General features: G+C 36.2%; 1 protein-coding gene and 1 pseudogene across 1 annotated transcript in view; one reads left to right on the forward strand and one right to left on the reverse strand.

The window, feature by feature from the left end:
* Nucleotides 1-24,733, forward strand: part of HCN1 (hyperpolarization activated cyclic nucleotide gated potassium channel 1) — a 413,758-nt gene that overhangs the window by 297,783 nt on the left and 91,242 nt on the right. The window lies entirely within an intron of this gene.
* LOC141371559 (heterogeneous nuclear ribonucleoprotein A1-like 2) lies at nt 6,782-7,764 on the reverse strand (annotated as a pseudogene).

Consider the following 24,733-nt stretch of genomic DNA (forward strand, 5'->3'; position numbering starts at 1 on the left):
GCCCCTTTACTGAATTCTTGTATGAGTTCTAGCAGTTTTGGGGTGGAGTCTTTTGGGTTTTCCACATAAAGTATCATATCATCTGCAAAGGGTGAGAGTTTGACTTCTTCTTTGCCGATTTGGATGCCTTTTATTTATTTTTGTTGTCTGATTGCTGTGGCTAGGACTTCTAGTACTATGTTGAATAGCAGTGGTGATAGAGGACATCCCTGCCGTGTTCCTGACCTTAGAGGAAAGCTCTCAGTTTTTCCCCACTGAGAATGACATTTGCTGTGGGTTTTTCATAGATGGCTTTTATGATATTGAGGTATGTACCCTCTATCCCTATACTCTGAAGAGTTTTGATCAAGAAAGGATGCTGAACTTTGTCAAATGCTTTTTCTGCCTCTCTTGAGAGGATCATATGGTTCTTGTTCTTTCTTTTATTAATGTATTGTATCACATTGATTGATTTGCAGATGTTGAACCAACCTTGCAGCCCAGGGTAAATCCCACTTGGTCGTGGTGAATAATCCTTTTAATGTACTGTTGGATCCTATTGGCTAGTATTTTGGTGAGAATTTTTGCATCCATGTTCATCAGGGATATTAGTCTATAATTCTCCTTTTTGATGGAGTCTCTGTGTGGTTTGGGGATCAAGGTAATGGTGGCCTCATAAAACAAGTTTGGAAGTTTTCCTTCTATTTCTATTTTTTGGAACAGTTTCAGAGAATAGGTATTAATTCTTCTTTAAATGTTTGGTAGAATTCCCCTGGGAAGCCATCTGGCCCTGGGCTTTTGTTTGTTGGGAGATTTTTGATGACTGCTTCAATTCCTTAGTGGTTATAGGTCTGTTCAGGTTTTCTATTTCTTCCTCATTCAGTTTTGGTAGTTGATACATCTCTAGGAATGCATCCATTTCTTCCAGATTATCTAATTTGCTGGCATAGAGTTGCTCATAATATGTTCTTATAGTTGTTTGTATTTCTTTGGTGTTGTGATCTCTCTTCTTTCATTCATGATTTTATTTATTTGGGTCATTTCTCTTTTCTTTTTGATAAGTCTGGCCAGGGTTTTATCAATCTTGTTAATTCTTTCAAAGAACCAGCTCCTAGTTTTGTTGATCTCTTCCACTGTTCTTTTGGTTTCTATTTCATTGATTTCTGCTCTGATCTTTATTATTTCCCTTCTCCTGCTGGGTTTAGGCTTTATTTGCTGTTCTTTCTCCAGCGCCTTTAGGTGTAGGGTTAGGTTGTGTATTTGAGACCTTTCTTGTTTCTTGAGAAAGGCTTGTATTGCTATATACTTTCCTCTCAGGACTGCCTTTGCTGTATCCCAAAGAGTTTGAACAGTTGTGTTTTCATTTTCATTGATTTCCATGAATTTTTTTAATTCTTCTTTAATTTCCTGGTTGACCCATTCATTCTTTAGTGGGCTGCTCTTTAGCCTCCATGTATTTGAGTTCTTTCCGACTTTTCTCTTGTGATTGAGTGCTAGTTTCAAAGCATTGTGGTCTGAAAATACGCAGGTAATGATCCCAATCTTTTGGTATTGGTTGAGACCTGATTTGTGACCTAGGATATGATCTATTCTGCAGAATGTTCCATGGGTACTAGAGAAGACTGTGTATTCTGTTGCTTTGGTATGGAATGTTCTGAATATGTCTGTGAAGTCCATTTGGTCCAGTGTGTCATTAAAAGTCTTTATTTCCTTGTTGATCTTTTGCTTAGATAATCTGTCCATTTCAGTGGGGGGGGGTTAAAGTCCTCCACTATTATTGTATTGTTGTCAATGTGTTTCTTTGCTTTTGTTATTAATTGGTTTATATAATTGGCTGCCCCCATGTTAGGGGCATAGATATTTACAATTGTTAGATCTTCTTGTTGGATAGACTCTTTAAGTAGGATAAAGTGTCCTTCCTCATCTCTTATTACAGTCTTTGGTTTAAAATCTAATTTGTCTGAAATAAGGATTGCCACCCCAGCTTTCTTTTGGTGTCCATTAGCATGGTAAATGGTTTTCCACCCCCTCACTTTCAATCTGGGGGTGTCTTTGGGTCTAAAATGAGTCTCTTGCAGACAGCATATCGATGGGTCTTGTTTTTTAATCCAATCTGATAGCCTGTGTCTTTTGATTGGGGCATTAAGCCCATTTACATTCAGGATAACTATGGAAAGATACGAATTTAGTGCCATTGTATTGCCTGTAAGGTGACTGTTACTGTATATTATCTGTGTTCCTTTCTGGTCTATGTTGCTTTTAGGCTCTCTCTTTTCTTAGAGGAACCCTTTCAGTATTTCTTGTAGGCTGGTTTCGTGTTTGCAAATTCCTTTAGTTTTTGTTTGTCCTGGAAGCTTTTTATCTCTCCTTCTATTTTCAATGACAACCTAGCTGGATATAGTATTCTTGGCTGCATATTTTTCTCATTTAGTGCTCTGAAGAAATCATGCCAGTCCTTTCTGGCCTGCCAGGTCTCTGTGGATAGGTCTGTTGCCAATCTAATGTTTCTACTATTGTAGGGTACATATCTCTTCTCCCAAGCTGCTTTCAGGATTTTCTCTTTGTCTCTGAGACTCATAACTTTTACTATTAGATGTTAGGGTGTTGACCTATTTTTATTGATTTTGAGAGGTGTTCTCTGTGCCTCCTGGATTTTGATGCCTGTTTCTTTCCCCAAAATTAGGGAAGTTCTCTGCTATAATTTGCTCCAATATACCTTCTGCCCCTCTCTCTCTTTCTTCTTTTTCTGGGATCCCAACTATTCTAATATTGTTTCGTCTTATTGTATCACTTATCTCTCGAATTCTGCCCTCATTATCCAGTAGTTGTTTATCTCTCTTTTTCTCAGCTTCTTTATTTTCCATCATTTGGTCTTCTATATCACTAATTCTCTTTTCTGCCTCATTTATCCTAGCAGTTAGAGCCTCCATTTTTTTATTGCACCTCATCAATAGCCTTTTTGATTTCGACTGGTTAGATTTTCGTTCTTTTGTTTCTCCAGAAAGGGTTTCTCTAATATCTTCCATGCTTTTTCAAGCCCAGCTAGTATCTTTAAAATCGTCGTTCTGAACTCTATTTCTGACATCTTACTAATTTCCATACTGATTAGGTTCCTGGCAGTCAGTACTGCCTCTTGTTCTTTTTGTTGAGGTGATTTTTTTCCCATCTTTTCATTTTGTCCAGAGGAGAACAGATGAATGAAAGCACAAAATGCTAACAGGGTAACAATGTCTCCAGAAAATATACACTAAACAAATCAGAAGAGACCTGTTACCAGGGGAAAAGAAAGGGAAAGAAAGATAGAAAAAAGAAAAAAAAAAGAAAAAGAAAAAGATAAAAACAAACCAACAAAAAAAACAGAATATGATCAAATATGATCTGGCTGGTGCATAGATCAGTGCCACACACTAGATTTTGGGTGTATTTTGTTCTGTTAGAAGAAACTGCCTCCTAAAATTTTAAGGAAAGAAAAGCTTATATATGTACAAAAATAAGGGTATATGATGAAGGGATGGAATATGACTGTAAAGATGAAAATTACAAAAGATTTTATAAAAAGAATTGATAAGATAAGAAGTTGGTTGAGAAAAGAAAGAAGAGAAATTTAAAAAAAAGGGAGAGAATGTGATCAGGCAGGAGACTAGAACAAAGCTATACACTAGAAATTTAGGGTATATTTCGGTCTGTTAGAAGAAACTGTATCCCTTAAGTTAAGAGAATAACTTAATGTATACCAAAAATAAGGTTAACTACTATGAAGGGATAGAATATGACTCTAAAAATGAAAAATAAAAAAGATTTTTTAAAAAAGGCATTGGTAAGATGGTTAAAAAGGGGAAAAAAGAAAAATTCAAAAAAAAAAGAAAATTAAAAAAATTAACTTTGGAAGACTAAAGAATCAGGGGGAAAAAAGCCATGAATTCTATGTGCTGTATTCCCCTAGCACTGGAGTTCTGCCATTCTCATTGATCAGTAAAATTGGACCCAGAATTCATACCTAGACATAACACTCTATTGTCTCGCCATCACTCGCCATACTGCTGGGCTCCAGTGAAAGTATTAATCTAATCTAGTCTACTGCACTTGTCTCCTGCAAGTCATCTGGCCCACTGTGTATGTCTGGAATCTGAGTCATTTAATTCTGCCTTCCTAGGGAACATCTGTTCATTTGGGGTCTCCCAACCTGAAGTTGTTCTATCATCCTAAGGAGTCACAGTCGGTCCTCTGATTATGAGATTCTTACCTACACAATTTACCAATGATAATAATCTGACAGGGCTAGAGTATTATCATCATCATCATAATCATCATCATCATCTTCTCTCTTAACAAAAAAATTGCAATGATCCAGTGTAGCATTGCAGATTAAACTCTGACTTGAATCACAATGTATGTTGCTGATTTCATGGGTCATCGTGTTTTGTGTTCTATGACATTTCAGACAGCAACATTTTGCCCTTCTGTCAGATATGGAAACTTTATAATGTGAGACAGGTGGCATTTAAAATGTGCCTCTCCTGATGCTCTGCTCTGAATTACTAGCAAGCTTCAAACTTTCTATAACTGGTAGACTGAGTAAGCTCAACTTCAGAAATAGCCAAAAGCAATAATATTTTTTGTTTTCAGTTGTCACTTTAAGTTTATTTAGAGAAGGTCATCCTTTCTGAACAAATAAAATCCCTCCCCCAGAACTTTTTGGGGCTAGAAGCCAGAAATGAAGAAAGTAGACATATTCCAGAGGCTCTCTTCTCTCTCCTGTCATAAGCTTACGAGGAGCTGCTGTTCGTTATCAGGGAGAAGACACAAGGAGGGAGGAAAAGGAAGGGAAGAGGAAGTTTTAATCTCCTGCTACAAGTGTCCTTTGGTGGGTATGGCAGATGATTAAGGCTGACACTTCCTTTATGAGATCCTTTGGGCTCTTCAGGTAACACCCATCGAGTCTCTCTCCTGCACTTCCCTAGATGAGGTCCTGTAAATTGAGTAGTTATCTCCAATCTCTTTCTGCTCTGGGCTTCTTGCTCAGCCAGGTGGTACTCTTGGACAGGACCCAAGATGTAATGCTGTCTCTGCTATATGGCTCAGATCTGGTCCACAGAAAGGCACCCCTGCATCCCTCTCTTAACCCATCCCTCAGTACTCAGCTGCCTCCACCACCAAAGCAATGAGGAGCCTGTGTCCAGCCTTCTCCAATTCCTTGGCAGGCATCAGACCCTGTCCACAAGTTATTTATGTGTTCTCATATGTGATTCAAACCCCAGATCCATGCCTCCCAACTATGTGACCTTAGTTCCGAGATCCCCAAGTGATTTTCTTGAAGCTGTACCCCCAGGTCAAGTGTTAGAAGATATAGGGGGCTGGGTAAGGGACTCATAGCAGAACAGTCACTCTCTCTGAAGAAATCTGCTCAGTAATCCCATCAGGAAAATTCTCACTCTACCCTCTCCACCTCTGTGGCGCTTTGATACCTCCAGGAGTCGTGATCCTTGGATTACCATTTACAATTGTAAACCAGTATACGAGAGACCACTTTATATAGGCTGTTAGTAGTTAAGTTCTAGCGGAGTCAGAGTTATATGCAGATTTTCGACTGTGCTATGGGGTCAGCACCCTTAACTCCCACTTTATTTCAAGGGCCAGTGGTATATATATTTGTTCCCTGGCCAAGTAAGTTTGGAAATGTTGATTGAAAAAATGTATCAAAGTGTGGTTTCTTTGGATAAGTGTGTGCACCCTGAACATTTAACTTATTGTGTTTGCCCTCCATGCCAAACCCCCATGTATTTTAATTGATTAGAGTGCACTTTGGAAAATATCTTTCTAGACAAACTCCCCAAAGTGAGTATTCCATTTTTTTAACTGACCTTGGGTGGTTCCTCTCTTTTCTAGATATGTCTGCAGTTTATCTCATCTTCAGGAAATGAAACTGTTTTTGATCATCCTATGTCTTTGTACTACTGCAACTTAGTTCTTATACTTGGGCAGCCCTGGGGAACCTACTACTATTTTTAGACTTGTCATTCTCTTTCCTGTCATATAATTATGGTAATAGCAGTTTTTAGGTGTGCAGTTTCCCTCTGTAATAAGCAAGAATTTTAACACAATTCTAAATTCATACTGAATTTAGAATAAGAAATTTCCCACTCACCTTGGTATACTTGATGTACATGAAAGGTTTTTTTTTTTAAAGACACATTTATTCAGTGAAGACTATTACATTTAGCGGCCAACAGCATGGGTGCAAAAAAGAAAAAAAAATCTGCATTAAAACCCTTTGTTGGGATGCTTTATACTTTCCATAGAACAGAAACTAAAATAAGCTGTTATACAATTAGTCACAAATACAGTCCTTGAGTTGTTTGCCCATACATATGAGTACTCGGGGCCCCACTCCTCAGTGAGCCCCCAGGAAAAGCAGTCAATCACTCCCATCTCCCCGGTCTCCGGCAGCACTCCGTGCTCACCCAGCCCATGACTGAGAGTTTCTATCTCTGACACATGACCCCGTATGGAGTCTCCAAACCCAGCAGATCCCTGCGGTGTGCTCCCATGCCACTCCTCCCGGGGGAGGAAGGGGAGTCTCCCTGGATCTGCTGCTTGTTGGGTCCCTGCTGGAGGGGCAGTGGCCCAACTGTGTCATGGATGATGGTTTATGGCAACCCCAGGCTGAGAGCCCACTCCTTGGCTCCATCTGAAACATGTCTTCTTTGTAGCAGCTAGGCCCTGCCACCACTGTGCTTGGCTGAGTTCACAAATCTGTTGTAACCTGTAGCTTCCTTGTCATTTCTCTGGCTCTCCTCTCTTGCTAAGCTTTGTTTCCTGGCAGTAATGAAAACCTTCTGCCACTGCTGTAGCTACTGCTGCTGCTGGAACCACTATAACCACCTTGGTTTCCTGGTTTGGCAAAGTATTGGCCTCCATCACCATGGGGGGCCAGAGCTTCTGCCTCCAAAAATTTCCTCCTTTCATGGCTCCAAAATTTGAAGATTGATTGTTGTAATTGCCAAAATCATCATAGCTTCTGCCACCTCCAGAGGTGCTCCAGAGCTGCTTCTATCATTACCAAATCCATTATAGGTATCCCCACTGCCACCATATCTGCCACCACCTCAATAAGCCACCAAAGCCCCCTCGCCCACTGAAGTTTCCTCCACGACCAAAGTTGTCATTCCCATCAAAACCTCCATGACCACCACCAAAGTTTCTGGAACCACTTCGGCCCCTTTGCTTTCTCTTGCATAGGGCTTTCCTTACCTCACAGTTGTGGCCATTCACAGTGTGGCATCTTTGTACAGACACAAGACTGTCGTCTTGTGTACAGAGTCATGGTCATCAAATGTTACAAAAATAAAGACTTTCTTTGTGCCACTGCCTCGGTCAAGTCATGATTTCAATCAATTCAATTTTCCTGTACTGTTCAAAACAATATCTTAGATGGTGTTCTTCAGTGTCTCCTTTCATGCCACCAACAAAAATCTTTTTCACAGTTAAATGGGCACCAGGTCTTTGAGGATCTTCTCTTGAGACAGCCCTCTTTGGTTCCACAACTCTTCCATCCACCTTGTGTGGCCTTGCGTTCATGGCTGCATCCACCTCCTCCACAGTGGCATACGTGACAAACCCAAAGCCTCTGGAGTTCTTGGTATTTGGATCTCTCATTACCACACAGTCCGTAAGCATTCCCCATTGTTCAAAATGGCCCCTGAGACTCTCATCAGTTGTTTTATACCCTCCGACGAAGAGTTTCCACAGCTATTCAGGCTTTTTGGGAGACTTTGACTTAGACATGGCAGCAGTGGGAGGGGAGACTTTAATGATGCTTACTCAGCGGCAACCATGAGCAGAAAGCCATGAGGGATTTTTAATGTGAAGTTTGAATATGACCAAAAAATCACTTTAATTATATGAGGGAATTATCAAATTGAAATACCTTTATACATTGAATAGCTTCCTGAATCCAGGAAGCAGAGTGTATAAATCCAAGACAGGGGCAGGAATGATTTTTTTTTTTAAATATACTGTGCTTTCTAATGGTAGAGCACAAGGCAGTGAGCCAGTGCTACTCCAGGCTTTAAATATTGATTATGTTCTATAAAGTTTTTTAAATGTCATATTCTCAATTTAATAATGATAAGAAATTTAAAAGCTAAATTTACCCAAAAGAACAATGATAAGATTTTCTTCATCTCTGCAAGAGTTTATATGATGTTCATTAAAGGCCCTTTGGAAAAAGAAGGTACGGTTTAATATAAGTAGTCTCTCAATCATAGAAGTGAGTTTTAAGTAATCCTGTATGAAACTACATCACGTTATATAGTTTTGTGTAATCATACCTAAGACATAATATTCTAAATCTAGTCATTCCAGGCAAATATTTTTTCTTGGTTTTAGTTAAAAATCCATCGATCCTTATTCTTTCCTTGTAAATGAAGAACTATAATCAGGACTGTCACATACATTTCTTATTCCATAGAAATCTTTTTTTTTTCTTTTCTAATCAGTCTAATCTTCCAAATTTGTATAAGCTAATGGTATGACCAGAGACAAAAAGCTAAGTGCCAAGACCTGCTCTCATTTTCAATCCACTCAAATCTCATTTGCCATAAAGGAGATTTCACATCAGTTAGATAAAGTTATTATGGTTAATATAGACATTTTCTTGGTAATATGCACTTCAAAAATAATTTGAGTAGAGGAAGAATGATGCCAAATCAACTTTTAAACTCTTGCAGATCTCTCAATCAAACCTCATTTCCGGCCAAATAATTATTGTTCTTTCAACAAACCAAATGAGTGTGACTTGCTACACCCTTCGTCCTACCCTTTTATATATTTTTACCCCTTTCACTGTTTACGTAGGTTCTGCACTTCCCTTTGGAGGGCTGTGACATCTCTGATCATCTCAACCTATAGTAACCTATTTATTGTGTATATTTTATCTGTCAGGAGAGAAACTGGGAACACCTGTGTCTCAGCTACTGTGTCATTCAGCCCTGCACACAGAAACCTTGATATTATGATGCTGAGGACACAACAGTACTCAGATGGGACAGTGAGGATTTAGAATGTTTATAGGTCTGGACTGTATTCTAACATAAATAGAACTAACAGTTCATAATTTGAACTTTTCTGAATGCTGCCACTTGAGCATACATGAGCACATCTTTAAAAAATATTTGTCATGTTATTTACTTACTTGTATACAAACATATTATAAAGATACTGCCTCACATGTTATAGCAAGTACTTGCTTATGTATTATACGTATGTATTTAGCTTAAACATAGATAAAAACTTAATTTTCAATATGCTTTCCCCTCTGGAATTCTGAGATTTATTTCTCTGTAAATGAAAGGTATATTACCTAAGTGCCTTTCATCAGGGATGACACAATTTCTTAGTTTCTGTGTTGATCAGGATTGTGTTCTCCTTTACGACATGATGGAACCCATTATCTCAAACAGATGGATGGGAGAGTTTATTACTGCTGTCATGTAATTCTGAGTCTTAAAAAAAAAAACAAAAACAAACTATGACTAGAGCAAAGAGGAACAATTTGTAGTAGTGACTACATAGTTTGTAGGTAATTCTATTATTCAGTTAAAAAGAAAAGAACAGTTACATCCTGCTTTTCAACCTATCTTCATTATCAAGAAATTTAGTCCGTTGAGCTGCTAATTTGATTGACTGATTTTGTAAACTATGATAGTATTTGTCTTCAGAAAAGCTAAGAGGCTTTGAAGTTATAATTATCTGGACCTTGGAATGTCAAATTGACCCAATGCTTAAAATAAAAATGGCTTGATGCCTTCATTTTGACTGGGAACATTTTGTGGGGGGGAGATGTAGCTCTAAAATCCATGTGCATTCAGCAAAATGTTTCACTTGCTTTTCTTCCTTATTCGTAAAAGCTTTCTTCCTTCCTTTACAAATGAGAATGCCATGAGCACAACTCCCACATGGTTCCGTAATTAGTCAGAAAGATTTCCAATTCTGCTATACCATATACTTTTTGCTTCCCAGGAGCTGAATTTAATGTACTCTGGTATGTTAAAGTGGTAATGCTGCCAAATGTTCTCAGGCCAAGGAGATCCTACGACTGAGACTATCTTCAAGATTTTCTCCTAGAAAAACAGCAGTGCAGTAGCCCTTGGGTTAGCTTCATGTGGCCACTTGAGCTGCTAACAAATCAGGCTCCTGGCAGAATGATGATGCTTTACATTTTCAGCTGAGAAAAAATTTTCTTACGTTAACTAAGTACTGTAACAAAGATCAGGACAGGTAACGGGAAGGAGTTTGAGGCTGTTAATTTAACAAAAGTGAAAAATAGAATTTTGCCAATCTAAATCTCTCATACCACTGACTTTCAACCAATCTTTGTATTTTAATATATCCCACTGGGAGATATGGTATCCCTTTTCACTCAGTGATACTTTCTGTAACAATATTCCATGTGATAGGCTAAAATTTCCCATATCTTTATTGTTAGTATTCATGGTTTCAGGACTGTACAAAGTGGTAAAAATTGGTTCTCAGCAATACTTCATGTAATTCTTTGCCACTTACGTTTATCATTTATAGCTCATCTGACAGCTTCTTGTAATAGCTCAAAAGTAGAGTTGCATTTTCTACCATTTTTCTTTTCTGATTGATCTATTGACTTAATTTTTTAGAAATGTTTGAATTTTCATTTGAATGTACTCCCTGAAGTTCGCTTTCAAGTGTTTTGCTGTATTGTATTTCTGCCCCTTCCATATCATAAGACATAAATACACTATTATGCACTTTCACGGGGCAGAAGCTTGGTCACCAGGGATCCACTAATCTGACAAGAATGCCCAATGGATAAGAATTACTGAATGTAACTTGCATTTGCTTAGTCAGATCATTGGAAACCATTTGAAATGGGCCTTGAAGAATGCAGGGGAAATCAGCAGGCAGAGATAGTCACTGTGAGGCAAATGTCTCCCAGAGAAAAGCCCTAATTTCAAGAAGACTCCTGGCAGACAGGGTTAAATGTGCAAAGGCCCAGAGGTGAGAATATGTGGGAATACTGAATTGTCTAATTTGAATAAAGCAATAACTATCTTGCTGGGGAAACTGTGAAATCAGATTGGGTTATAGTCCACCTACAATAGTTTTGAATGTGGGAATGATGAGATTATACATTGGGAGAAGGATATCCACAGCAAATTTTAGCAATGGGATATAGTAATTGAAGCTGTCTTATAGGAAAACAAATCACAGCAGTGCATGAGATACGGTGTACTCTTAACCTAGATTCTAACGTTCCAAGATCAAATAGATCATTACATAAATGCTTACTGATAGATTATGTTAAACAGGAACAGGAATTGTAAGTAGATAGGGACACTCTGGTTAATAAAACCACTGGAAATGACATTCTTTTATAAGGAATCATGATCCAAATAGTCTTCAGAGATAGATGTTACATGAGTCAGATCTCAAATAATCCTTTTTTTTTCCATTCAGTGTATATTTATTAAACCCTTACTATGTGTCAGGTCTGGTACTAGATGCTAGGCACACAATGTGAGCAAATAAATATGGTACTTTCCCTCATCAAGCCTCCTGTAGTACGGTGGGAGAGGGAGGGACATGACATCCAGAAACAAGATTTATAGAAAGCAGTCAGTTATAAAAATTGTAAAGTGCTATGAAAGGAAATGTGAAGACATGATAAGAGATTTTAGGACTTTGGTTTGATTCATATGAGATTCAGTGGGGGTGGGAGAGAAGAAAAAATTATATTTAAGAAGAAACCTAAGAATGAGTAGAAGGGAGATAGTGAAGTGAGCAACATGGGGAAAAGCACTGAGGTGTGAAAAAGTTTGCCATGATTCAAGAACAGACAGGAAAGTGTGATTAGAGCTGAGAAAAGTGAAATGGTTCTGGATGAGACTGGAGAGCTTAACTTGTGTTAGATTGGGTGGAACCTCATAGGCCTCCTTAACCATGTTGTTCTGTAGCATAACTGCTATGAGAATCTAGTAAGAATTTGATGCAGAAGAGTTAGATTAGATTAGATTTGAAATTTTTAAAAGAGTGTTCAGTCAACAATGTGTATAATAGATTAAAGGAAAGCAAAAATGGCCAGGTGGTTTTTGACATTAGGCAAATGGGCTAGTGCTAACTGACAAAGACTGAGGTAGGATCTTAATTTTATCAAGTGAAATATTAAACAAGGGGGAAATATTAAACAGGCAATTCCGGATTGAATAAATACCAATTAGGACAAATGTTGAACTGCTGTAAGAAGGACATAAACAATTCAGTGACCCAAAGAACTATATGATTTTACTAATAAATGTTGTGAGATGAGAAGCCTGGTGAGTGGGGTGGCACTGTTTTAGATGGCCATTTTTAATACAGGTTCTTCCAAGTTGTTTCTCCAGTGTCCCCTCAGACAATGACCCTCAAATTTTAATATGCATCATAATCACCTGGAGAGCTCCTTAATACACATTTGTGGGCCCCACTCCCAAAGTTTCTGATTCATTAGGTCTAGACTGCCTGAGAATTTGCATTTCCAACAAAATTTCAGTTGCTGCTGCTGGTGGTGGTCCAAAGACCACCCTTTGAGAACCACTGTCCTAGAATATTGTTCTTATATGTGTGTTTTAAGCTGTGCCATGGACATGTCTGTCTTCTAGCTCAAGACAAGGAAGGGAACATGGAAAACATGCATCACTTCTACTCACTTCATTCATGAGAACTTAGTTATGTTCTGCTTAAGGAGGCTGAGAAATGTAGTTTAGCTGGGCAGCTCTGTGACTAGCTAACAACTCTATACGTATGGAAAAGGCAAAGGACAGACTTTGGTGGGAGTCTTGTTATTTCTGCTATAAATTCTACAGCAAAAAATTAGGCAGAAAAATGTTTGAGATTTTCTAGGAAACTGATATACTGTGGATGGGTCATGGAGTACTTGAAAAACAGTGGTGGATATGAGACCTACAGTCATTTGTATTTGGTTTTACCTAGAATGCTTCTTATGTACTCTGTCTTATCTATCAGGGATGATGAAGTGTCCTTAAATAAAACATTAGTGGAATATATGCTCTTTATTAACAAAGATACCACTATTATAAGAAAAATCTATTATATACTTATGTACCAATAATTTTATTTCCTCAGGCTTTTCAGTTGTGATTTTCTGTCATTTTCAATGAAACAAAAAATGTGTTTTATATAATACAAAATGATACCAGATTTATCATAGTGTTATAATCCACTCTCTAAAGTCAGAACTTTTTTCTTTCTGAAGAATATATGAAATGAGATCAAAATTCATGAATTTTATTGTTTTGCTTAATTTTAATTCCAATATAGTTAAAATACAGTGTTGCATTAGTTTCAGGCATACAATATAATGATTCCACAGTTCTATACATTACTCAGTGCTCATCGTGATAATTGTGCCCCTTCACCTATTTAACCCATCCACCCACCATCCTCCCCTCTGGTAACCATCAGTCCTCTGAAGTAAAGAGTCTGTTTCTTGGTTTGTGCGTGCACGCACGTGTGTGTGTGTGTGTGTGTGTGTGTGTGTGTGTGTCTCTTTCCCTTTGTTCCTTTGTTTTGTTTCTTAAATTCTACATATGAATGAAATTATATGGTATTTGTCTTTCTCTGACTGACTTATTTCACTTAGCAAAGTGGGAGGCATCACAATTCCGGACTTCAAGTTATATTACTTTGCTAGTTCCATTCATGTCAGTGCAAATAGCAAGATTTCATTCTTTTTTATGGCTGAATAATATTCCATTAAATTATATTATACACTATATATATAAGTTCTTCTTTACCCATTCATCATTCCATGGACACTTGGGCTGCTTCCATACTTTGGATATTGAAAATAGTGCTGCTGTAAACATAGGGGTGCATGTATTCCTTTGAATTAGTGTTTTTGTATTCTTTGGGTAAATACCCAATAGTGCGATTGCTGGGTCATAAGGTAGTCTATTTTTAACTTTTTGAGGAAACTCCATACTGTTTTTCACATTGGCTGCACCAGTTTGCATTCCCACCAACAGTGCATGAGGGTTCCTTTTTCTCCACATCCTTGCCAACACTTGTTACTTCTTGTGTTTTTGATTTTAGCCATTCTGACAGGTGTGAGGTGATATCTCATCGTAGTTTTGATTTGCATTTCTCTGATGGTGAGTGATGATGAGCCTCTTTTCATGTGTCTGTTGGCCATCTGTATGTCTTCTTTGTAGAAATGTCTATTCATGATTTTTGCCCATTTTTTAGTTGTATTACTCATTTTTGGGGTGTTGAGTTTTTTAAGTTCTTTATTTATTTTGGATACTAATCCTTTATTAGAAACGTCATTTGCAAATATCTTCTCCCACTCTGTAAGTTGTCTTTTAGTTTCCTTGATTGTTTCCTTTACCGTGCAGAGCTCTTTATTTTGAAGTTGTCCCAATAGTTCATTTTTGCTTTTGTTTCCCTTGTTTCAGGGGACCTATCTAGAAAAAAGTTGCTATGGCTGATGTCAAAGAAGTGATGGCCTGTTTTCCTTTCTAGGATTTTTATGGTTTCAGGTCTCACATTTAGGTCTTTAATCCATTTTCAATTTATTTTTGTGTATTGTGTAAGAAAGTGATCCAGTTTCATTCTTTTGCTTGTAGCTGTCCAGTTCCCAACACCATTTGTTGAAGGAAGAGTCATTTTCCCTTTGGATATTCTTTCTTGCTTTGTCAAAGATTAATTAACCATATAATTATGGGTTCATTTCTGGGTTTTCTATTCCGTTCCATTGATCTATGTGTCTGTTTTTGTGCCAGTACCATACTATCTTAATCACTACAGTTTTGTAATATAACTTGAAGTCTGGAATTGTGATGCCTCCCACTTTGCTTTTTTTCAAGATTGCTTTGGCTATTTGGGGTTTCTTGTGGTTCCATACAAATTTTAAGATTGTTTGCTCTAGTTCTGTGAAAAATGCTATTGGTATTTTGATAGGGTTTGCGTTAAATGCGTAGATTGCTTTGGGTAGTATAGACGTTTTAACAATATGTGTTCTACCAATCCATGAGCATGGAATGTCTTTCCATTTCTTTGTGTCATCTGTGTTGGTTGTTATATCTCCTGTCTCATGTGTGATTTTATTTATTTGAGTCTTTTCTCTTTTCTTGGTAAGTCTGGCTAGAGGCTTATCAATTTTATTGATTTTTTTTAAAGAACCACCTCCTGGTTTCATCGATCTGTTCTTTTTTTTTTTTTTTTTTTAGTTTCTATATCATCTATTTCTGCTCTAATCTTTATCATCACCTTCCTTCTACTAGTTTTAAGTTTCGTTTATTGTTCATTTTCTATCTCCTTTATGTGTAAAGTTAGGTTGCATATTTGAGATTTTTCTTGCTTCTTGAGGTAGGCTTGGATTGCTATAAATTTCCCTCTTAGAACTGCTTTTGCTACATCCCAAAAATTTTGGACAATTGTATTTCATTTTCATTTGTTTCCGTGCATTTTTTAATTTCTTCTTTTATTTCCTGGTTGACCCATTCATTGTTTAGTAGCATGTTACTTAATCTCTATGTATTTGTGGTCTTTCCAGGTTTTCTCCCGTGGTTGACTTCTAGTTTCATAGCACTGTGGTCCAAAAAAATGCATAGTATGACTTTGATCTTCTTGAATTTGTTGAGGGTAATTTTGACGCCTAATATGTGATCCATTCTGGAGAATGCTCCATGTGCATTTGAAAAGAATGTGTATTCTGCTGTTTTAGGATGGAATGTTCTGAATTATCTGTTAAAACCATTTGTTCCAGTATATCATTCAAAGCCATCGTTTCCTTGTTGGTTTTCTGTTTAGATGACTTGTCTATTTATGTAAGTGGGGTGTTAACATCCCCTACTATTATTGTATCACTATTGATTAGTTCCTTTATGTTTATTAACTGTTTTATATATGATTAGTTCCTTTATGTTTGTTATTAACTGTTTTATATATTTGGATGCTTCTATGTTGGATGCATAAATATTTACAATTGTTATATCTTCTTGTTGGATTGTCCCTTTTATGATTATATAATATCCTTCTTTGTCTCTTGTTACAGTCTTTGTTGTTTTTTTTAAGATTTTTATTTATTTCTTTGAAAGAGAGAGAGAACACGAGAGGGGGAGGGGCAGAGGGAGAAGCAGACTCCCCGCTGAGCAGGGAGCCCAATGTGGGACTTGATCCTGGGACTCCAGGATCATGACCCAGGCCGAAGGCAGTTGCTTAACCAACTGAGCCACCCAGGAGCCCTTACAGTCTTTGTTTTAAAATCTATTCGGTCTGCTATGAGTATTGCTACTCCATTGTTCTTTTGACAACCATTTGCATGACAGATGTTTCTCCATCCCTTCACTTTCAATCTACAGGTGTCCTTAGGTCTAAAATGAGTCTCTTGTAGGAAGCATGCAGGTGGGTCTTGTTTTTTTAATCCATTCTGATGTCCTATGTCTTTTGATTGGAGTGTTTAGTCTATTTACATACAGAGTAATTACTGATAGATATGTGTTTATTGTCATTTTGTTACTTGTTTTGTGGTTCTTTCTGAAGATTTTCTCTGATCCTTTCTTGTCTTTCTTTCATGATTTGTTGGTTTTCTTTAGTATGTCATATCTTTATCCATTCTTCTATAAATGGACACTTGGTCTGCTTCCATACTTCGGTTATTGTAAATAATGCTGCAGTAAACATAGGGGTGCATCCCTTTTGAATTTGTGTTTTCATATTCTTTGGGTAAATACCCAGTAGTGTAATTACTGGATCACATGGTAATTATATTTTTAATTTTTTATTTCCATAGTGACTGCACTGGTTGCATTCCCACTAACAGTGCATGAGAACCCATGAGTTTCGATCTTAGTAGATTGATAGTGTGAACTTCAAATACAATTAAGTACTTCTACTATACAAATGAAGCAAGTCTAAACTGCTTTGATACAAAATATTTTCAACTTTTTTCTGACTCTACCAATATTTTATTTAAAGGGTACAAACATATATTTGGATGATAATATAAGGTAGATGATTATATTTCACATTCACTCCTTCAGCTTTACCAAGTAAAATTATCTTAGAATAATACCTTCAATTTAAAAGATTTCTTGCTGCCCTCCTACTTCACCAAGTTATTACTAAAATTAATGAGACAAAATTTTGGAAGTTTTTAAGCCATTGGGAAAAAACCACTATTAAAATACTTAGTATTAACATATTTAATGAAAAATGATCTTCAACTTCAGTATTGTAGTTTTATAAAGTAATATTTAGAGGGGATGCCAGATGTCTACTAAATGATACAAATAGATTATTTCCACTTTTTTCTCAGTGAGAATAGATTGTTAGTAACAGTGACTCCCTGAATTAAGTTCCCCCCTCAAATTTAGTAGAAAAGCAACACATTAGAGGCAGATGCAGAGGTGCTAAAGGTAAGTGCATGGAGAGGAAAGAGAAAAAAGGATCCACTGCAAGAACAGAAATGGGAAAATGATAAAAACTACATTCCACAACCAAAAAGCCAGTCCTGTGGTACAATGCATTGTAGAATTGTGCCTTGTCAGCCTGGGTAGCTTTCGACTGATTTAGAGCAGACTCTGGTTGGAGGACTCCCATCCTGCATCTGGACTCCAATTTATTTTGATCAATTTCTAAAATATATTTTTACTACAATGAGAGTTCCTTCTGTTTTGGTGGCATATGGCAGGCAGATTGTAAAGCTAAGCTGGTCCTAGAGACATGAGAATTTTGGCTCACACATACTTTAAGAGGTGAGGAGGCTCCAAATCACATGACAGCAGTGGCCAGAAAATAATGAACAGTTCATGCTTCCTTCAGTAACGGTGAACAGTCTCAGACACAGCCACATGGGGCTCAGGTAGATGATAATTGTGGGATTTTGTTTTCCAGTTGGCCCAAACTTACTTTTTTAAAAAATTGCATTCACCATTTAAATCCTCCAGATTTTTCATCCAAATTTTTTAGTAGTTAAAAACAAACACAAAAATTCTAGATAAAAAACACCTTTAAAACACCTTTAAGGGATGCCTAGGTGGTTCAGTCGTTGGGTGTCTGCCTTTGGCTCAGGTCATGATCCCAGGGTCCTAGGATCGAGCCCCACATCAGGCTCCCTGCTCAGTGGGAAGCCTGCTTCTCTGTCTCCTACTCCCCCTGCTTGTGTTCCTGCTCTCGCTGTGTCTCTCTCTGTCAAATAAATAAATAAAATATTTAAAAAAAATAAAAAATAAATTTAAAAAAACCTTTAAAAAGGTGGTAAAGATTACTTAAAATATCAGGAAATTTTATATGTGATTTGAGGAATGATTCTTCTGAAATATATTTAAATGTTTTGAAAGGGTCAAGGGGTAAAAGTCTTAATTGTCTGCAAGTTTTCTCTATTGGAACACTGTTTCCTGATTGGATGACTCATTCTTCCTGGCTTCTTGGCAATATTACAGCCTCCTAGTCATGCAAGCTACAGGAAGTTGTGCGTTGGAGAAATCACAGAATTTTAAAAATTAAATTTACAAATCAGTTCTCTTTTTTTATAAATGATTCAGATGACTAGATTCTAACTTTAATAAATTCATAAACTATTCTTTATGCAGTCACAATAATAAGCCCTTCTATTAGAGATCTGAAAAATCTAGCATAAATAATGCAATATCACCACATTTTACAGAGATATAAAATATCCCATTTTCCATCAAAGTTTTAGATGTTAATAACTGGAGGCTGAACCTATGCAATTTTAAAGAATCATAACAAACAAAATTATCAATATTCTAAGAATGGGTGTGCATGAAGCTCACCTGTAATAGAACATATCTATAAAAACGTATCTGCATATTTTAAATCATCGTCCAGATAACTAATGCTGCATAGACAACATTAGCACGAATATTTCCTTAGCTTAAAAGATATTGGATTACACTTTAATGTTACTGGTACTGGAAAGAAGGAAGATTTTTCTGTTTAGTATCCTCATTATGATTTTACTCTCAATTAATTCACATTTTAGAGATAAGGCTGTGATCCAGAGCAATTAAATTATATTCCACATTCACACATCAAGCTAGCAGAATGACAAAGATACAAAGCAACATTCTGGTTTTCTAACCCAGTGTACTTTGGAGAGATGCATAGGTAATTAAAGAGGATAAAACTATCAAGAGTATTTACAGGTCAGCCTTTGCATTTATCTTCTAACCTCCAAAAACAGACCATATATCCAAAGACCCTGTTGTGAGCTAAAATTACTATTCTAAGATTGTTGCATGTGTATAAACAATTTTTTTGAAAAAAGCAGTGATGCTCAAGTCAGAGCAGATTAACTACATTTTTCCTTGGTTGAGCCCATGTACTTGGTGAGCTAGACTGTAAGTGGGCACTGTATCCGGATATAAATAACTTTCACTAAAAAATTATTTTGCCAGTGCAGTTTAGGTGCTTTCAGCTTTATAAATAGTGCATTTACACTTTAAAAAGTCAATTCCTGTAATTTTTATTGACAATAAAATAGTATCCCACAGATTTCATATTGTTGCAAAGTTTTTCTTTGACTATATTTAATGGAATATACACACCATTCAGATGTCTCAGGGTTATGAATAGCCCACTACATTCATCAATCAGGTTGGTACACAGACCTTTTCATTTATCTGAAAGAAAATGTGCTTGGCACAGCAAGCAACTTTATAAAACCCCAAGTGATGCAGAGAGATCAAAGGGAAACATGAGAGCATAATGTGACTGCTAAGCATTTATCATTAAAATCTGCTAACAAACTTGTAGTGCAGTTCCTTTTCTGATTGAATAGTTGGAGAAACTGTAGTATAAATGGATTGTAAAATGTATGTCTCGTGCATGACAGCATTTCACTGTTTTAGAATGTCAGTAAGTCAGTGTCATGGGTTTTGCCAGCAACTTTGTACATGTTTCTCTGATGTATAAGTTCAGTTGTTTTTCTGAAGTAAAAGTATGTGGAAATACTACTTTGGTTAGTATTTTTTTTGTTGTATTTTATTATTAAAATGTTGCTGGAAAGTATTAAGTATTTTTAACATTAGCCTGAAATTACCCATTATTTTAAATGAGTGAAAGATATAGTTTTCTTATTTTCTCATGAAATTTGAAAACTTGTAGGTTTTGACTTTATGCACTCATGTTTTAAAATATTCTTTGTTTTTCAAAAAAATTAGTACAGAGAATTGCAATAATTTAAAAGAAGACATGGTGGCATTAAATGAACAAAAGATCTAGTGGCATAGTAATCTGGAGCAAAGAAGCAGAATATTTGAGTGATAATGTTGGTTCTGATATTTCCAGAATGGTAGGAGGGACACTGTAGAGTCTGTTATTTTCTGTAGAAACTTATCTGACATTCTTATGTCATAGCTTAGATTCGTGCAAGTTCTGAGCAATTCTCCGAGATTTTTCAGAAAAATATTAAATTATCGTTTCTTATGGAATATACCTTATTAATAGGCTTCTGTTCTTCATTTCTGCACCTGCAAATCCTATACTTATTATTAAGAGTCTTGTATAAATTACTGTTAAGAAATCGTATAAGGAATCTAGCTTTGTTCCCATGAAAAGAGCTTTGCAATATCATAACAACTCTCTTCTAATGGAAAACACAGTATGATTCAGAGTAGCTGAAGATAGCTGCTAATAATTACTATGCTCACAGCACACTTATCTTGACTGTGCCATTTTCTCTAGAAAAGGAAATAACATTTAATATTTTCTAGTTTTACAAAGGGTAAAGGAATTAACCTCACTTTGAACAAGCAACAGGATGTCTTAATCGCTTAGTCCCTGGAGATTTCCTGTGTTATTTAAGTAACAAAAAAGATTTTCTTCAGATCCTCTGACACTGAAAGATAATATTACTATATCTATGGTGTATAAAAGGAGCTGTAGGTCTAGCAAGGACACACAATGTACAAGAAATTCATAGGTGTCTTACCACACTTTAGGATCATGAGGTCTTAGGCTCTTGAATTTTTCTTACTTCTGTGGTAAGATACATATAACACAAAATTTACCATTTTAACCAGATTTTTCTATGCTCATGTTATAAACATGTTTAATAACCCAGAACTCAGCAATTTAGTCCCCATAATGTCACCTCCAATATAACTTAAGTTCTTCCAGAGTGTCTTCTTGGCATGCACTAGATATCCATAACATATATAGAAAATAATGAATTTGCACACTTCAACTCTTTGAGTTCTTGCTTTTTCTCTTCATGATATATCTTAAGTACATTTTCATATTTGTCATTATTTGAAATTTGATTTTATTGTCCTAAGAACACTTAATATGAGACCTACCCTCAACAAATTTTTAAATATAACAATATATTATTGTTGACTATGAATACAGTGTTGTTCAGCAGATCTCCTTAACTTATTCATCTTGCTTCACTTCGTTTTTTGCTTGATGAATAACTCCTCTTTTCCTCCTGCCTCCAGGCCCTACAACCACCATTATCTTCTGTGGTTCTATGAATCTGACTCTGTAACTGGCTTGTTTAGCTTATTAACTTATCTAAAGGTTCATCCATGTCCGTGCATGTTGCAGAATTTCCTTTTTTGAGGCTGAATAGTATTCCACTGTATTAATCCTGTTGATAGCCATATACTCTGTTTCCACATCTTGGCTACTGTGAATAGTGCTGCAATAACATGGGAGTGCTAAATCTCATTGAGATAGTGATTTTAATTCTTTTGGATAATACCCAGAAGTGGAATTGCTGGGTCATGTGGTATTTCTATTTTTAATTTTTTGATGAACTTCCATACTGTTTTCCATAGTGGTTGCACCATTTTGCATTTCCACTAACTGGATACAAGGGTTCTAATTTATCCACATCCCCACTTTTTGTCTTTTGTTTTGTTTTCGTCTTTTTTTTTTATATAACAGTCACGCTGACAAGTGTGAGGTGGTATCTCCTTGCTGTTTTGGTTTGCCTTTCCCTGAGGATTAATGATGTTGAACATTTTCTTTTTCACTTGTTGGCCATTTGTATTTCTTCTTTGGAGAAATGTCTATTCAAGTCCTTAGCCCATTTTTTAAATGGGTTATTAGTTGTACATATGTGGTTTAGGATTTTTGTTTCTAAAAATGAGTTCAGGAGATCCTTGTGAACCTATCTCACTCCTTTCACTTATTTTTTTTTTTTTTTGTAGTATGCAACCATCACCACTATCCATTTCCAGAACTTTTCACCATCCCAAACAGAAGCTCTGTACCCATTAAAAAATAACTTTCATCCTTTCTATTTGTCCTACTATTAAATTTGAGGTACAGCTATATGTGTGCCATCAAGTAGTAGTTGAATAAATTAGCAGATATTTCAATAAAGAAATGAAATGTAAGGTTGTATTATATAGTGTCTTAGCCCCTTATGTTCTTCATGAGAATATTTGTTAGTTTAAGCTTAAGATCTTATATAAATGTATAGTAATCAGTATTTTTTACTTTTATTCTTTCCTCGACAAGGCAAATAAAAATACAGGAACTTTCATAAAACATTCATGGCAATCAAGAAATACCTTGTTCAGGCGCCTGGGTGGCTCAGTCAGTTAAGTGTCTGCCTTTGGCTCTGGTCATGATCCCAGAGTCCCAGAACCCAGCCCCACATCATGGGGCTCCCTGCTTAGCAGGGAGTCTGCTTCTCCCTCTCCTTCTGCCCCTTCCCCTGCTCCTTCTCTCTCTCTCTCACTCACTCTCTCTCTCTCAAATAAAATCTTTAAAAAATTTTTTTAACTTTTTTAAATTAATAAAAAACACCTTGTTGCTTTAGATTAATTATAAAGCTAAGTTTATGTATGTTTATTATGGTATCATTTCAGATTTGACCCAGGTTATTCCCTTTTATTTCCAAACCAAAACGCAAGGTTATTTTGTTTAATTAATCATTGACTGTTGTCTTATAGTTTGTTTGAAATTAACTGTAAGTTTGAAACATCTTATGTTTTTATCTGTTTTGAACAGTTATTTGTTAGGAATTTGTTATCACTTCTTATGTTAAAGAATGAGTTCACTTGAGATACAGGGACCATAGTTAAGTTTAACTTCGTTTCAAATAATTAATCAAAATTATACATAAAATATTTCAAACTCATAGAGTTCTCCTTTCTTTTCTCTCAGCCATTTCATGCTTTCACAATATGTTTGACTATATTGAAAGTTTCTTTAAGGCCAGAAGAGGTGATTTTATATTCTTTTTAATTCATAGGTCACCAGGTAAATATGGCATTTGGTGCATAGTTGGCATGTGGCATATTTCTTACATGAAATGAATAAAAATTAAATGATATCTACATAATTTGCCTTTGGCCACTGAGATTATGAATTTAGAGTCGCTTTTCTGTCTTAACTTTGGCCAAGATTCATTTATCCCTTTTCAAATGAGACTCTTAAAAATTGAAACCAGTTATTGCCCATTATTTTTCTTGCTGAAATAATTTCCTCTTATTTTATATGTATAATTATTTTTTACTTACATTTTAACACAAATTATGTGAAGAAGAGAGATAGACATTTTACCATTATAATGAAGATTTTTAAATAAAGTATTAACTTAGAATCTGTGAAGTAATATTTTCCAAATTGGTTCAATAAATTTAACTTGTACTTGGGAAAAATTCAGATAATAAAATAAAACATTTTTAAATGGTTTCAAATACAAAATCTAAAATCATTATATATTTTATTTTCAGAAAAAAGTATACTTCTAAGATACACAGTTTAGATACTATGTTAAGTGAATATTTTCATAAGTAATGTTGCAGATTAAGAGGAACATATCATAGAAAAGTGCAGGAGAGAAAAAAAAATGCCAATGATCCAAAATTGTAAAATTAATCACTGGATGGATGGATGGTTGGACAAATGGACATCAGTTACTTAGAGAGCCCATTCAAAGAGAGGGGTTCTTAAGCTCCCAGTGAGGGCTGAAGAACATGTTCTGATGTTGCTTTCTTCAGGAGGAAACACATGCTATTGCTCCAAAAGGGAACAATTCTCCATTACTAGGAACATTTTCTAAATGTCTCTTTATGTGGTGTTGTTAAGGAAATTGGTGTTCTAGCTTATTTATTATTGCAGTTAACAGGGTTGTCTTAGTCTGTTTGTGCTGCTATAACAAAATGCCATAACAGGGTGGCTTATAAACAACAGAGATTTATTTCTAGCTGTTTCTGGAAGTTGGAAAGTTCGAGATGGAGGCACAGACTGATTTGGAATCTTGTTAGAGTCAGCTTTCTGGTTCATTGAAAGGGGCAAGGGAGCTTTCTTGGTCCACTTTTACAAGGGCATTAATTCTATTCACTCACCCCCCAAAGGCCCCATCTCTGAATACCATCACCTCAAGGATTAGGTTTCAACATATGAATTTTGGGGGGGACACAAACATTCAAGCTATAGCAAGAGTTATAAAATCTTGGCCCAAGAATAAACTTTTTCAAAGTACCAAAGAATAATAAAGCATGCTGAATGGTATGGTAGCCATGGGAATAATGAAAAGGCACCACATTAAGAATTCAGAGACCTGGTTTTATTCCTGACATTTGCTAACTAGATGTGAAACTTGTGTAAATGAATCTGCCATTCTGGGCCTCTTTTCCTCATCTGTGAAATGTGAGGATTGGCTACAATTATCTCTGTGGTGCCCTCCAGCTCTGAATGTCTCCTTCTATGCTAAATATATGTTAATCTCCCTGGG

This window comes from Callorhinus ursinus, unplaced genomic scaffold (assembly GCF_003265705.2).
Source record: "Callorhinus ursinus isolate GAN/ISIS: 27379988/994484 unplaced genomic scaffold, GSC_fseal_2.0 scaffold3, whole genome shotgun sequence".
In the NCBI taxonomy this organism is placed as follows: domain Eukaryota; kingdom Metazoa; phylum Chordata; class Mammalia; order Carnivora; family Otariidae; genus Callorhinus; species Callorhinus ursinus.